The sequence below is a fragment of the Pteropus medius genome, unplaced genomic scaffold, assembly GCF_902729225.1.
Source record: "Pteropus medius unplaced genomic scaffold, Ma_sr-lr_union100, whole genome shotgun sequence".
Lineage (NCBI taxonomy): Eukaryota > Metazoa > Chordata > Mammalia > Chiroptera > Pteropodidae > Pteropus > Pteropus medius.
In genome coordinates, this window is record NW_024352784.1 from 18461451 (window position 1) to 18477496 (window position 16046).

Sequence of the window (16046 nt, forward strand, 5' to 3'; positions counted from 1 at the left end):
GCTCCAATGGTGAGATCAGGTGCCCTGCTAGTCCACACTGACCTGTTTGTATGACAGCACATGGCTTGTGGAACTTCATCCTGTGGATGAGAAGCCTGTCAGCACCCTTGTTTCAGGCTGGTTGGGGATGCCTACAGGTACTGGGGGCCATGTCCCAGTGAGCATAGCAATGGAGCTGGTAGACACTCTCCCAGTGGTGTGCTGGGGGCTTCAAGCATACGAGGAGCAAAGAAGAGACAGAATGAGGAAAGGCCTGAGACAGAAGAGGCCAATTCCTTCCCATGGGCTGCCTTCTCATCTTTCCAATTTGACCTCCTTGCCCCGCTGAATTGCATCAGCCTCATTGTGGCCATCGACCCAGAAGAAATGGCTCCCCACGTCCCAGAGGGGCTCCTTTTTCTCTTATCCTGGAGGGATGGCAGGAAGAGATATTTTCCTGTTAGCGAGAATGAAAGAGCCAGTTCTGCAGTGCTGGAGGTAGGTAGCTCTGCAGGGGCCACAGGGGGCTGCGGTGGGTGCAGAGGGCAAGCAGCCTACACTTTTCCCCACTGACCTTCCCTGTACACACACACACACACACATGCACACACACATACCCCAGGCACCTGGAGCACACTCTACCTGGCTTCCTTTCCTGGTTCCACCGAGTTCAAGTTGTGTGACTTGGGGAAGTCCCCCAACCTCTATATTCCTCAGTTATTCATCTTAAAATGGAGATCATGCAGGTGTCTCCCAGGGATGTTGTGAAGATTCATTGGGATAAGTCAGATGAAGAGGTGAGGACAATACCTGATACATAGCTAGCACTCAGTAATCGTTAGCTTTTATTATTATCTGAACTCATAAAATGAAAGGCAACCTTGAAGAAAAAAATCACACACAAAAACAGGAAAGGAAGGGAAAAGTAAGGGGGTGGTGTGTGTTGAAGTGGGTGAAGGGCAGCTCTGCCCCCTTCCTTTCTTACAGGACTGTAAACATCTCAAGTCTTCATTTAGCACCAACAGCTTGATCTTCCTTCTTCAATGCCACGAACATTAATTGAGTGCTGGGTCTAGCAGGAGAAACAAAAGGCATGCTGTCTGCCCTCTTGGAGGTCATAGTCTGCTAATAGATGATATCAGCTAACATTTATTGGATGTTGGCTTTGTATCAGGCACCGTAGTGGTGCTTAGCATGCATTATCTCAATCCTTGCAAAACTCCTTGAGAAGATATTAATATTGATATTTATAGTAAGAAACTGAAACTCAAAAAAGTAAAATGATTACCTAAGTTCACAGAGCTGTCAAGTTCCAAGCTAGGTAAGGAGCCCAAGTCTGACAGCAGGACCCCTTTTTGCCTACTGCCTCTCGCCCCCGCCACACACACACCTTGGAATGTTTGGCAGGAACATAGTGGAATGGGAGAAGTAATCCAAGCACATAAGGTGCCTCGGGGCTCCAGAGAGAGAGAAAAGTTACCTTAGCCAGCTGGCTGCTCTTTGGAATGAAGAGCTCAGATGCCCGCCTTTCAGCATGATGCTGGATGCTCTCCCTTCCCTTGTAATGTGAGGGATTAGGCTAAGAGCTGTGCTTAGTCACCTTGTCACCTCGAAGCTTGTTAAACCCACAAATGCTCCAGGCTCCACCAAGGTTTCATTTGTGGAAATCTGGGGAATGGCCTGGGAAGCTGATTCTGACCCTGAAAGTTCTCAACCAAACTGTGAGAAATATAGGTTCCAGGCCTGGTTGCTGGCACATTGGGATCCAGTTGCTGTGTGTACAGAGTCTTGCCCAGGGAGGCCTCCCAGTTCAGACCTCAATCTGAGAGACACACCAGAGATCTAAGGCTTTTCTTTGATCTGTGGCTGATTTTCCTGGCTCTAGGCATAGACTGAGCTGACTGGGTCAGGTATATATTTGCTCTCTGTCCTCTCCGTCAACTCCAGTGAAATGCCCTTCACTCCTGATTTGGAAGCAACAGGATGCTCTCCGCACGCTCTCCTATCTTTGAGCTGAGTGGCTCAATAAATATAAATTAAAAGAATAAAAGCTCTCTTCAGCTTCCTGGTTTTCCAGAACTCAGCACTGACAATCCACTAACTAATCTTTTTTTGTTTCCATAGGTTTTTGATGAGCCAGGAGCCTAGAGAATGAGGTGTGTGGGGGAAAACCCAGGACGTCAGCTGTGTACATTCTCGCATGGAAAGGCCTCACACTTTGGCCCCTGATTTTAAATAAAGACGATTTTGCTACAGTAGCGTGGGAACTCTATTCATCCTCTGTCTTGTTGACTCTGGACAATTTGGTCAAAGGTACCACTTTGCAACCTTCCTCTCCATCTGTATTAGTTTGCCGTGGCTGCGATAAAGAAGTACCACAGAGTGGGAGGCTTAATCAAGAGGAAGTCCTGTTTCTCCCTTCAGAATGTTTGATGATAGTGTTGACCAGATTCTAACTAAAGCTGCAATGAAGGCTAGACCCAGGTGACTGCAGATTAGATAAAGGCAGACCCCCATCCCCACCCCACAAGACGTGTGATGGGAGGACAGGTGTGCCTTTTCCTGGAGATAAATGTATTCTACTTCAGTTTTGACTGTTCTTTTCACAAAGTGGCAGGCATACAATAAAAACCAAATTATGAGACATACAAAGAGGAAAGAAAATGTGACATATGGACAGTAGAAGAATCCTCAATAGAAGAAGACCCGGAGATGGCACAAATATTGGAATTAGAAGCTAAAGACTTTAAGTAACTGGGGAAAATATGTTCAAAACTGTAGTGGAAAAGACAGACAACATGTTACGGGTCATTTTAGTGTAGGCATCAAAACTATGGGAATGTAAAAAAAAAATGGAAATACTGAAATGAAAAATGTAATGTCAGATAGGAAAAGTTTATTTGAAGGGCTTGACAGAAAACTGGACAGAGCAGAGCAAAGGAAACAAAACAAAACAAAACTAGTAAAGGGAAAGAGAGTATGGGGAAAATCTGAGGGAAAGCAGGTGCCAACTTCCAAGAGTCCTCTCCTAGTGGAGTCCCACAGGGAACAATTATCTCAGCAACAAATTGTGATACAATGTGAACAAGCATAAAGTGTTGTCTACCAGAGAACCTTGCCCCTGTCTAGATGTCCAGGATTTTTATCTGGAGATTAGTCACACAGGCACCCTCTGCCTAGCATGTACCAAAATTCCAGACTCCCAAAAGAAAGCTGGTGTTCATCAAAACCACATTATTTGTATAAATAGTTTAGGTTTGGTGAGCCACCCTTACCAGTTACAGAATGGTGGGAATCCTCGTGAAATCCAAATTCCCAGATACCAGCCAAGGCCAACCTCACAAGCAGGCCTTTCCAAGGATGGCAGTCTCAGACTTGCTATGTCAACTCTTTTCTGCACTTTCCCTAATTGCAAATTAAATACATACTTCTAAATAACCAGAGTCAAAGAAAAAACACAAAGGAATAAAATATTTTTCATGAGGACAAGGGAAAAGACTATAACTAGTAATAGAATTCTCTGTTTCTTCTCTAAAAAATCTCAAGCTCACAAATTATAATCAGATCTGAAGGGCACCCCTAGAACATCAGTGCAGTTTTTTTGTTTTTTTTTTATTTTTTGTTTTTTGTTTTTAATAGTAGTAAGGTATAAGCTTGGAGATCAACAAACCACCAGAAATGGTTTTGGACCGGCCAAAATGTGCATGATGACTGACAACACCCAGAAGTTAGGTCAACAAAGAGTCAGGTGAAACGAAGCTGTCTGACAATGACCTGCTTCAGGTGGCCAGTGTGCATAGCCCAACAACAGGCCAGGTACGAGAGAGAGACGGTGGCATTGATTTGCCACTTGCTAAGTCAGCTGCCATACTCGGACACTTTCATGGACTGCCTCACCTGTCAGCACCGTGCATGGTGTTTGGCAGAGAGAGGGGAATGCAGACAGGAGTCACATATGGTTCCTGCCCTCTGAGCAGCTCATAGTCCCATGGAAGGGACTTCAAATGCACGAAGAAAGCTTTCTAGGCTTTCCTGCTAGAACCCTGACTATTTTGGGTTCTGCCACATATGTGGTAGAGAGGGCAATGGTTGTGAAGGAGAGGAGGAGGACCACAAGGTCATTTATTTTCCATTGACTGATTGCCTGTGTTACCGGAGAGTTGGGTCCTCTTCTGAAGCGTTGTCCAGGTTCTTGATGTCTCGAACAAAGAATTGAGCAAGACACCGAAATACAGTAGAAAAGAAAGGATTTATTAGAAAGGAAAGTACACTTCCAGTTGTGGAAGCGGGCCTGAGCAAGAGAAGTGTGGCTTAAAAGGCCTGGTAACAAAGACTTCAGGGTTTTTATCCCTTTTTTACTGTGGGTGGTTACTTTTCTTAGAGCAGTGGGCTTCCTTGATTGACAACTAAGATGGACAGGACACGGTGATTCATCATTTTGCTTTCTGCGCATGTTTGTTCCCAGAATTCAGTCTGTTATAATGATATTAATGAACTTTCGGGCATATACGTCATATTATAATGATGGTATAATGAGGCTCAGGTGAGTTGAAGGTTGTCGGGGGTCTTTATTGCTCAGGTGCGAGTGACTGATTTAAACTGGTACCTAAATCGCTGCCTACTGGTTTCTTTGTGTGAGTTAAAGTTAAAAAATGCATTCTGGCTTGCTTAATAGTGCACGGATTAGGACAGACCCCTTCTAGGATAGGATGACCTCAGTGTCTTTGCAGGTAGACCCGAAACCCCCTAACTAACTCTCCTACCTATCTCTTTTCTAAGAGCCATGAACCCCCTTATTATTAGTATGGATGCTGAGGGACGGGAGGTCTCTTCTTCTGTATGTGCTTCCTGCTGAGAATGGCCATAGTCCCTGCCTACAGGGGTTTCATGGAGCTCTTTCCCTTCCTGCCTCAGTCAGGGTGAGGTCTTGGGTTTCTTGCTGAAGTGCCACCTCAGTCCCTAAACAAGGAAAAGAAGATACAAACTCATTATTCAAATCATACATTATTAATTTCTATTATTGATTTGCCTATTAAGTGAGTAAAGGGAAACAGGCTTAGTTAATATATTTCTTAAAGAAAAAAAAAGACCTTTGGCTTAAAGTCCCCTCCCCGCCTCAGACTCTAAGGGCCCTGCCTGGTTTAACACTATTTCTGCTTAACAATGGGCTGATGACCCTTATCAATAGCCAGAGGATCTGAGTCGCCAGGGCAATTATCAGGATTTGAGGGAGGGAGCCTTTTTCCAAAGAAAAGAGGGAAGAAAACTAGGTTTACTAAAAAGATTAACTCTGCAAGAGATGTCCCATTACATTTCCCGCTAAAAGATTAAGAATTTTACAAGTGATGTCCAGTCTCACCTGCAATGGGATACAAGAACTTTCTATCCATCATCACCTTTATTATTTCCATGGGTTAGATGTTAATAGGCATTTTATGAAGGATAAAAGAGAAGCTCAAGTTAAGTAACTTGCCTAACTGAATTCACATGGGAGAATCAGGGCCTCTCTACAAGCCCAGTTTGTAAAGCAGAGAATCATGTCCGCCCACCACCGTGGGAGTTAGACATGCATCCATATGGGGTAGTATGCGACTGCTGAAAGTAATGGCTGCATCATAGAAAACCCCATTGCGTAAATATTTCATAAGATACCTATTCATTTGACAGGCACACTGACACTGGTATCAATTTAGATTGCCTCCAAGTGAGCATTTTTTTTCCCTTCAAACTATGCTTTGCTTTGTCATCCAATCAGGCTGTCTCTCAGGGGGCCCTTCCTTCCCAGGAACACTCTAATCAGGAGTAATTGATCCTCAATGGCCACAGTAGCTAAACATTTTCCTAATTGCAGGTAGAAGTTAAAAAAAAACAGAAACTTTTTAATGTTTAACCAAGTTGCACTTGGTTCTGGATTGCCATCACCCCTCAGACTGAGCCCACACACTGCATTCTAAGGTAAGGCTTTACATCAACAGGGGAAATCGTCTTCATGTGGGGCATGAAAATTCTCCACCCTCATGTTTCTTTGACTATTCATTTTCCTTAGTATAGCTTGTAAATCATATAAATTTCTTCTTCATCCTACAAAGAGAAGTTATAGCCCAACCCTGGAATGGCATGACCCTACTAGATGTGAAGACAGCCACTGTGCATACACACCAAGCATCCCTCAGGTGAATAAATCCCCACGCAGGCTTGGGAAGAAAACAGGCGAGAAGTACATGTTGGCTGCAAAGATGCGAGCCAGGTAAGGCTTTCTAATAGCAGCCTGGTTACAGGTTTCAGTGAGCCCTACAGCCTTGCAAAAACATTTGCTCCTTCTATTTAGCTGCAAGAGCAGATTTAAGAAGGATGACTAAATACTTTGCAAATGAAAGAGGGAACCGTTAATAATTAAGTAAGGACAATAGGTGTAAATCAGACCATCCCGGGCAAAGTGAGATTTGTGGCCTCCCTAGGTTTAGGAGAAATCTACTGATACTAAGAAAAAGCCTCAAGAAAACTTAAAAATGACAGATCTATCAGAACCAGAAATAGTTACTTTAGTTTCTGTCTGCGTGAAGTCAAATACTTACAAGAAAAGTGGAACAATTCAATCACTAATTGTTTAAACTGAACTGCTTCAACCCACCCTACTGCCCTGCAAGGCAATGTAATAATTTTTGTAAAGGGCTTTAACGAGCCCAAGCCCACCCAGAGAAAGTGCTCATCAGTGTTAGGGAAGGTGATGGTGGTGGTAGGAGAGGGAGAAACAGTATCAGAAGTATAGTGTTAATAGTAGCAGTTTTGTGCTGCAGGAGAGGTGTGAGTGGAAAGCCTCCCAAGGGGCCGTGGCTGGTCAATAAGAGCAATCTGGTCGCTTGTGGAAGGAGCAGGAATGTGAGGACAGGGCAGGCTGCTATGGAATGAAGGTGGAGGTGCTGTGGGTCTCTTTAGAATATGAGTTTGCAAATTCAGTCTGCAAGAGGCAGCTTGATCTGGAATTAAATACTGACCTGTCACTTACTAGCATTGAGAACGTACATTCCTTGTGCAAATTCTCTGACTACCGAGGCACCTTATCTGTGAAGTGTGGAGGGTAAGAGCCACTGCTTCCATTTGTGGGGATAACTGAGTGTGTGTAGTTCATTGTCTGGCACTGGGCCGGCACAAAGTAGTTCAGCAAAGGAGTTGTCCCATCTCTAGAAATTCATACATAATGAGGGAGAAACTGTAGGCAAGATTGAGAGAAAACTCATGTGCTTTAGTAAGAGAGGAGGCATCCGAAAAATACAAAGGAAAGGGCTTGCAGAAATGACTACTCAGCCGGTTGTAGGTTAACCACGCCCTATACATCTTTAAATGGCCTTCTAGAAACTCTTGCCACACATAACGATCTGTAAATAGATAGGACTGGTGGTCAGGGAATTCCTTCCCCCTTGCAGCCCCCGCCTGGAACTCTCCCTCCAATCCTGAGTTAGGAAGTGCACATAGACCCCCAGACAGAGAAATCACACGCCCCTTGCATGGACACTGCCGGGATATGAAAGTTGTAAGTAAGAAAGCTAACCTGAATGAGCTTGTACTTTTGTGTGCTCCGCCGGCCTAATAAACTCTCCTTCCACTAACAAAGTTGTCTGAACGTCCAAATCTTCTGGTGTCGTTTCCTGCAACGTTAATTATATTCTTTCTTAAAACCAGGTTCTTGTCTGTTTTTTAAATCTGAGCACACAGTTTAGCCACTTTTAAAGAAAATATCTAAACTGCACTAAACCTTGAACATCATGCATTGATTTCCATTTGCGTCTTATAGACTTTTGGTAGAATATGCCTTTGTAAATCCCACACTTTCTCTTAATTTGGAGGCCACCCCTCCCAACCCATCCACAGTGTCTTCCCAGCTCTACAGACCTCAGGGTGAGGTCTGAAGGCAGGTACTCATGGACATGCAGGATAGTGCAGGGGCTGGAAATGGGACCTAGCAGGCTTACTTATTAAAGGCTTACTTATTAAAGTTTAAAAGCTGTGTGATCAGTGAGTGACATGGCCCAAGTTACATTTTGGCAAGATGAATATGGGTGCAGCAGGTAGGATGGATGGAAAGGAGAGAGACTAGAGGGTGGAGGACCTTTTAGAAGACTCCAATTCCAAAATAACTTCAGGTGGGATGACAGTAGTGTGAATAAAAAGCAGGTGACTAAAGCTAGCAATATCGCAGTGATAAAATGTTAGGATTTCAAATAAGTTATTACAACTTATTTATTTATTCTGCTACCTGGCAGTTAAGTCACTGTGGCTTAGAAGAATCCACCCTCTCAACCCACTATCTTTTAACCCATTCTAAGCGCCACCCTGAAAAGTGGAACTACCTGCAACCTCGTACCTTACCTATGAAACAGAGAACTGAGACCACCTGTGTCAATATGACTTCATCATTTGTTCCATGAAAATTTTAGCCCAGGAAGATAAAGTTTCATACCAATATCTAATGTCACTGTGGGTTTCAGGAAATCCTTATAAACCAAACCTATTGGTTCAGGCAGTTTTTTCATCTAGACAAACAGCTCTGCTAGGAGAACAACAGATTTTGTTTACTTGGGTAAATGGCTTCTTTGTAGATAAATTTACTTCTCAAGACTTGCTAATCCTCAACTACTGTGTCACAAAACTCGTCCAATTCCAGCTAGTTACCCTTTGTGACTCACTTTAAACCACTTAAATCCAGACCCCTCCAACAATACAAATACCGCCCACCCCCCGCCCGCCCCCAGCCTCCCCGTTCTGAGATACTAAGACTATTAGTGTGCTGTTCTCCAGTGTGCACCCAGCCTGATGAGCTTAGTTTTGTTTGACCAACAGGCTTTTTGGTAGTCTCTGCAGAGTTGACAAGCATCAAGCCAAACCTGACAACTTGAGGTCCCCAACCACACACGGTTCCTCCCCTTTTGCCCACGCTGCAGGCTGGAGCCCTGCCCTGAGCAGAGACCATGTTGCCCTCACTCTGTGAGGCCTCCCCCTTCTCTGAACCCCCATACACACTATAACTTTCCTTTGCCTCATATTAGAGCTGTGCATGTATATATTTTTTATTGCCATTTGCAATGCCATCTATATTTCATGTGAAGGTGCCAACACTTTGCCATGCACACGACTGGACACAAAAAGCCGCCAGCCCCCGAAAGACACACGGACCACCAGAAATAAGTGAGTTATTGGAAACACACTCTTTATTCAGCCAGCTGGGTCTGCCAGGGGTACGCAGACCCTAAATTAAGCAGCCCCGAAATGTTGAGGTACAGGGTTGTTAAGCCCCAAATCCCATTCTTCATTCTGTCTGAACGCAAAGGTCTATTTTTCTCCTATTCACTACCTGTCAACCTATAAGCCGGGGTGTGCAAGTGGGGAGTACAGAAGCAGAAAGCTTGTTATTAGAATGTTATGTCCCTATGATCAAAAGCCTTTTGTTCCTATGGCGATAGTCAAACAGCAATTTTCCTATAAGTAATAAATCTCAAGTAGTCATTCGTCAGCCGCCACAAAAGCTTAATCTAAAAGTGCCTTTAAAGAGTCCCAAAGAATTTAAGAACAAGAATTTAAGAAAAAGGAATGTAAAGTTTTTTTCCCCTAAGGCAAAATTCTAAAAACAAGATCTCTCTGTTATAATTTAGCATCATATTTGGCTTTACAAAACAGGCTTTTTCCAGTTCTTTTCAAAGTGCTTGATGATTCTTTTTTAGTCTCTTTCGTACTCCATACACACACACTAAATTTACACATCAAACGCGTCACCTTATATATCCTATGACTGTCCTTTCCTATTACAGTTATCTTTTCTCTTCCGGTTTTTTTGTTTGTTTGTTCGTTTATTTGTTTTTTTGTACCTTTTGTTTGGCGTTTCAAGATCTTTATCTACTTCTTTCTCTTATTATAAATCCTCCTAAAAACATCCCAGGCACTGTGACGGGTGCTTTATGCATGTCATGGGGATGCTGCCTGAGTGGAGCTCAGGCTTGGATGAGCTGCTGAGGAAAAACTGGAGACAGCACACCACCAGCATCTAGACGTGTTCCTTATGTTGCGCAGGTACTCTGTTCCTAATTAAAGCTTAGGCACAAGAAGCCAAAGATTGATGCATTGCCAGAGTGGTTGTGATAGAAGCAAGATAACATTGAGGAATGACAGAAACCTTGAGAGAAAAATCATCAAAAGTAAAGTGAAATGAGTCAGGCACAGTGGGACACACTGAGCAAGGATGCTTGAATGCCAGTGACAGGGAGGGTAAGTACCAATCCTAGATCTTCCTGGGCTTTTCATGACAGCAGGCTATGGGTGTTTTAAGACTTGAGCAAGGTTAACTAAGTCCAAACGAGCATGCCCAAAGCTCTTTATCTAGTCACATTTTACTTTATCATCACAGTTCACCCTCTCCACTCTCTCCACCCCATCTTCCTCTATGCTGTCACCATAACAACCATATCCTATGACAAGTGGCAGAGCCATTATCAGAAAAGATGGAAGAAGCAAACCTGCTCAATGTCTGTCCCATTTGATTTAGCTTCCAATCTCCTTTCCAGTTCTTTTCCCATGAGCTTTCAGTATCTTGAGATAGACAACACCTGTCGTGAATCGCTGGAAACTTTCCAGCTGGATCTGGACTTTATTCCACATTTTAAGACCAGATTAGGAGTGGTTCTCTGACCAAATGTTAACCAATCAACTTGATATTAAATGAATATAAAATATAACTCTGGATAAAGACAAAGGTGAAAATTTCTAAGACAAAGCAAAATGCACGTGTTCTTTTTCAGTCTGTAAGAACAGCAGTCCCCAACCTTTTTGTCACCCTGGACCAGTGCTCCTGGTCCAGGAGCTCTGGTGCTCCTCAGAATCTAATGCCTGATGATCTGCGGTGGAGCTGAGGCAGTGATGCTAGTGCTGGGGAGGGACTGCAAATACAGATGAAGCTTTGCTGGCTCTCCCGCAGCTCTCCTCATGTTGTGCGGCCAGTTCCTAACAGGACACGGACTGGTACTGGTCTGCAGCCCAGGGGTTGGGGACTCCTGTGTAAGGAAATGCAGAGAGACAGTGGATTGTATCCTGCGGTACCTATAAGGAGGAGCTATTTTCCAAGCATATTGGCTTCCAGACCTCTGCTGCTTAAGTGGGGAACAGTCCTCCCCCAACTGATGGGAGCCTCTTTCAAGAGCACCTGAAAAGGGTGGCTTGCCTAACCAGTTATTCCCATACTGTTCTCAGAGTTATTGCTCTGAACTGGTTAGAACTAGAGTCATTTAAATCTCAGAAAGAGGTTTTAAAATTTCAATCAGGGAGATTAAGTTGGATGCAATTTAAAATGTAGTTTAGGATTAAGTTTCTCTTATTTTAATGACTTGGAAAAAATCTTTCTAAGAGTTTATTTCTAGGCAAATTTCATTGCCTGATTTCCTGTTTCTGTACATAGTGTATTGCCTGGTTTACCCCATACCAGTAAGAAAAATCTCTGGATAGGCTAGCTATCAGTGTATATGTAGATTAATTATTTTTCCTTATAAATGATGAACCATTATTAATGTAGCTTGAAGAAAAACAATATGACTACTTAACCTAATTGCGCCCCCCCCCATCATCCCTCTTTCTATATAGAGAGATGATGCGAGACAGAAATATTTGCAATAGCCTGGATGTTACAATAACCCCGCACGTGTATCTATGGCTCTAATATCACTTTCCTCTGATCTATTTTCCATACTCCAAAGTGATTTTTCCAAAATGTAAAAATGGTGATTTCATCTTCCAATGAAAATTATTCATGTGTCTTTTCACATTCACAAAAGCCCTTCATGATTTTTTCTGTCTCTCTAACTTCCTCAACAGCTGCTCTATCTAGCTCTTTCTCTATCCTTCAGCCCTTAGAAGCCCTTATCAGTACCTCGGCGCTCCAGTCTTACTGTGACCAGCACTGTGTCCCTATCAATGCTGGCTCTGTTGGATTATCTGGGGTGACTTCTTCTACCTTGTGAGCTCGTATGTACCTTTTAGAACCCAGCTCTGTATGTATCTGCTCCTCTTCTCTGAGCTCATGTACCCTCACTTTGTGTCACCTTTCTATCTTGTATTTATCTTTATCATACCTTTTTTAAACTAATACTTGTTTATATTTTCGTGTCCCCTAATGAGGCTATAAATTGTTTGGGGGCAAGATCGGTGTCAATTATTTTGTCTTTCCTGTGCTTAATACAGTATAAATAACATATAGTAAGTGTACAATAAATGTCAACTGAATGAATGAATAAACAGACAACTCTTGAAGACCTTTAGATGTACAATAGGAAACAGAGTCTAGAAAATGAATCTTTTAAATTGTCCTCAAGTTTCAGATTCACATAATCTCTTTTTCTTCTGCTCTGCTGTACCTCGTATAAATCCCAAAGGACCAGTGTTAAAGAAAGCCACTTCGAATCCTCTTTTAAAAATTTTCACAGAGCACTAAACTTGTATCCATTGGTATGATACAAACATAAATTAAGGCCAATCATTCTCTTTTAATATAGCATAAGCCATTTAATCCTGGGCTCACTTAAAGCACATAGCAGTAATATATAAGCAGAACAGAAACAAGTCCAAAGACAGATCCATAAAGAGTGGGAATTTAGTATGCAAAAACGGTTATTACAAATCAGTGAGGAAAGAACAGAGTATTCAATAAACTCACCTGGATAGCTCTCTTCATTTTAGAGAAAGCGAAGTATGACCCTTTACTTATATCATACACAAATATGAATTACAGAACTAAACATATAACATGAAACTATGAGAGTACAAGAGGAAATAAGAGAAACATTTTTATAATTTTGGTGTGGGGAAGGGCTTTCTAAGAATGGCTTGAAATCCAGAAACTTTAAAGGCAATGACTGACAGATTTGGCTACTTAAAAATTTTAAATCACTACTTGGCAAAATATATTATGAATAAAGTTTAAAAAGCAAACAATTGGCCGGGAGAAAATATTTGCAACATATTTTAAAAAATAATATCTAAATTATGGTTTATTTAAAAACTTAAAATATAAATATGTAAAAATAAGGTCAAACAGACACAGGGAAAGAAATAGAAATGTCTAACAAATGTTTGAAAAGATACTCTACCAAACACTAAAGCAGTGCTACTTAATGTAATATAATTTTTCAGTCACCAGATTGGCAAACTGGAAAAAGAGTGAAAATACTCATTGTTGGCAAGGACATGAGCATTGTCGCTCACTATTGTAGTAATGCAAGTTTTGATAAGATATTGGGAAAATATGTTTTTAGTGCTCATCAAAATTTTATATGTACATACCTAGCAATTCAACTTGCTTTGTCTTTCTTTACATTTCTTTCATTTTGAAATCTATTTTTGTCTGATATGAGTATTCCTACCCCAGCTTTCTTTTTATTTCTATTTGCATAGAATATCTTTTTTCATTCCTTCACTTTCAGTCTGTATGTGTCTTTCTATTTGAAGTGAGTCCCTTATAAGCAGTATAAAGATGGATCATATTTTTTAATCCATTCAGCCACTTTATTTATTGGAGCATTTAATTCATTTACATTTAAAGTAATTATTGATAAATGTGTACTTATTGTCATTTTGTTATTTAGTGGGTTTTTTGTTGTTGTTATTGTTGTTGTTTTTATAGTTATATTCCTTCTCTTGATCTCTTGTGGTTTGCTTTTTTTTTTTTAGTGTTTTATTGTGGGGCGGGGAGTGGTTCTTTCTCTTGTTTTTTTGTATATCTTTTATAGATTTTTGGTTTGTGGTTACATGAGGTTTACGTATATCATTCTATATCTACAGCAGTCTATTTTAAGCTGTTAGTCATTTAAGTTCAAATATATTCCATAAGGACATTTTCACTCCCCACCCCACCATGCTTTGTTATTGATGTCATATTTTAGATCTTTTTGTGCTATGTGTCTCCTAACTAGGTGTTGTAGTTTGAGTTGAGTTTAACACTCTTTTCTTTTGACCTTTGTAGTAGCTTTTTAAATATCTGATTTGCTTTACTTGTGAGACTTTTTTCCCTTATATTTTCTTATTTCTGGTTATGACCTTCTGCTTAAAAAAGGCCCTTTAACATTTCTTGTAAAGCTGGTTTAATGGTGATGTACTCCTTTAATTTTTCTTGTCAAGGAAACTATTTCTTCTTCAATGATGAATGCTAACCTTGCTGGGTAAATTATTCTGGGTTGTAATTTCCTTTCTTTTATCACTTTAACGATGTCCTGCCACTCTCTTTTGGCCCATAAAGTTGCTACTGAGAAATCATCTGATGTCCTTATGGGAGTTTCCTTTGTAGTTCATTGTTTTCTTCTCGCTTACTTCAAGATCGTCTCTCTAACTTGCCATTTTAATTACAGTAAGTCTTGGTGTGAGTCTCTTTAGGTTCATCTTGTTTGAAACTCTATGTGCTTCCTGACCCCAGACGTCTTTTTTCGATTAGTGAAGTTTTCAACCATTATTTCTTTAATTAAAGTTTCTGTTCCTTTTTCTCTTTTTTCTTCCTGAGAGCTCTATAATGTGAATGTTTGAGTGTTTGATGTTATCCCATATGTCCCGTAAACTATTTTTATTTAAAATTTTTTTTCTTTTGCTGTTCTGACCGTTTGATTTCCACTAGATTGTCTTCCAGGTCACTGATCTGTTCTGTATTAGATAGTCTGCTATTGATTCCTTCTAGTGTATTTTTCATTTTAGTTATTGTATTCCTCAGGTCTGCTCGATTCTTTACTATATATTCTAACTGTTGAAATTCTCCTTAAGTTTCTCTATTTTACTCAAGTTCAGTGAGCATTCTATGAGCATTTTTTCGTTATCATGCAAATTACTTATCTCTGTTTCCTTAGAGTTCTCCTCCACCCCCAACCCCTAGGGATTTTTCTTGTTTTTTATTTGAGAGATATTCTTCTATATTTTCATGTTGTTTGACTTTCTACATTTGTTTATATGAATAAGACAAAATAGCTCTCTCAGTCTTGAAAAAGTGGCCTTTTGTAGAGGCCACTTATGAAAAAGTGGCCTTTGTGTAGGCTGTGTATGCCAAGTGGTTTTGGCAGGCTGGTAGGAGCTGAGCAGGTGCCCGAGGCTTCTTGGCTCTGGCCTACCAAGTGGAGCAGCTTCAGGAGGGGAGGCTAGGTGCATGTAGTAATGCCCTGATGATCTTGTTCACTCCCTTTTTTTAGGCCTGAAATGGGCTCAGATGATGTGTGCGAGAATGCACTGCAGCAACCTTGCAGGTCTGCCAGAGCACTTGAGTAGAGGGAGGTAGAAGGGACATAAATAAGGGTGCTTAATATATATAAAGTCTGGGGGTATATTTACTAAATTTTTAACCTTTGGGGAAAGGGATAAACTGTGGTTAGAGGGAAGAGACCCAGATGTTTTACTTTATCTATTTCTTTCTTTCTTTCTTTCTTGTTCAATTTGAGCATGTTATTTTGGGAAATAAGAGAAAAAAATCCATATATTATATAGCTAAGACTCTTGTCATCTCTCATGATATCACTGAATAAAGATGGCTTGACCATAGCAAATGGGACAGACGATCAGGGTCTGGATTAACTTTTGGGTCTCCTAGTGCAAACAAAGGAGCAGAGCGAGGCAGATGTTGTTGCATTACCTGGATCAGGTGTTCAGGGACAATGATGGTAGATAGTAAGTTGAGGCAAGCAGCCAGTATTCCTGATCCCAGAGATTTACAGGATATTCTTATCCTTGGGTGGCTGACTGGGAAGGAGGCTAGAGTGTGGTTGGCAGCAGGAACCAGAAGCCTAGTCAAAAGCTTCAAATGCAGGAAATGGGCCTTAGCCCTTAGAGTGGAGCGGAGAGAGATGGCAAAAACAGAGAAGAACCTTCTGCAGAGACATAAGCTTGAGTCAAGAGAATATGACAAGGCCACAGCTAGGGACCCATAAAGGAAAAGGCAGATCCTAGTTTTAGAACAGTGGTAAGATATCTATTCACTTATAATATGACCACTGACCAGTGTGTGGGGCAGTGACGAGCCAACATTTGAAGGTCAAGTGTTCTAGGTAAGAAGGCTATAGTGA

The 16046-nt window shown here is 41.3% G+C and overlaps 1 long non-coding RNA gene across 2 annotated transcripts in view; it reads right to left on the bottom strand.

Annotated features, from left to right (window-relative positions):
• Positions 1 to 7527: 7527 nt before the first annotated feature.
• LOC120590058 (uncharacterized) overlaps positions 7528 to 16046 on the bottom strand; it is a 20092-nt gene continuing 11573 nt past the window's right edge. The window contains exon 3 of one of the 2 annotated variants that reach the window (XR_005649628.1): positions 7528 to 7625. This is a non-coding gene — a long non-coding RNA (uncharacterized LOC120590058). Of the gene's footprint in view, positions 7626 to 10839; positions 11019 to 16046 lie in introns of those variants that run through there. The other variant, XR_005649627.1, reaches the window with a different exon arrangement.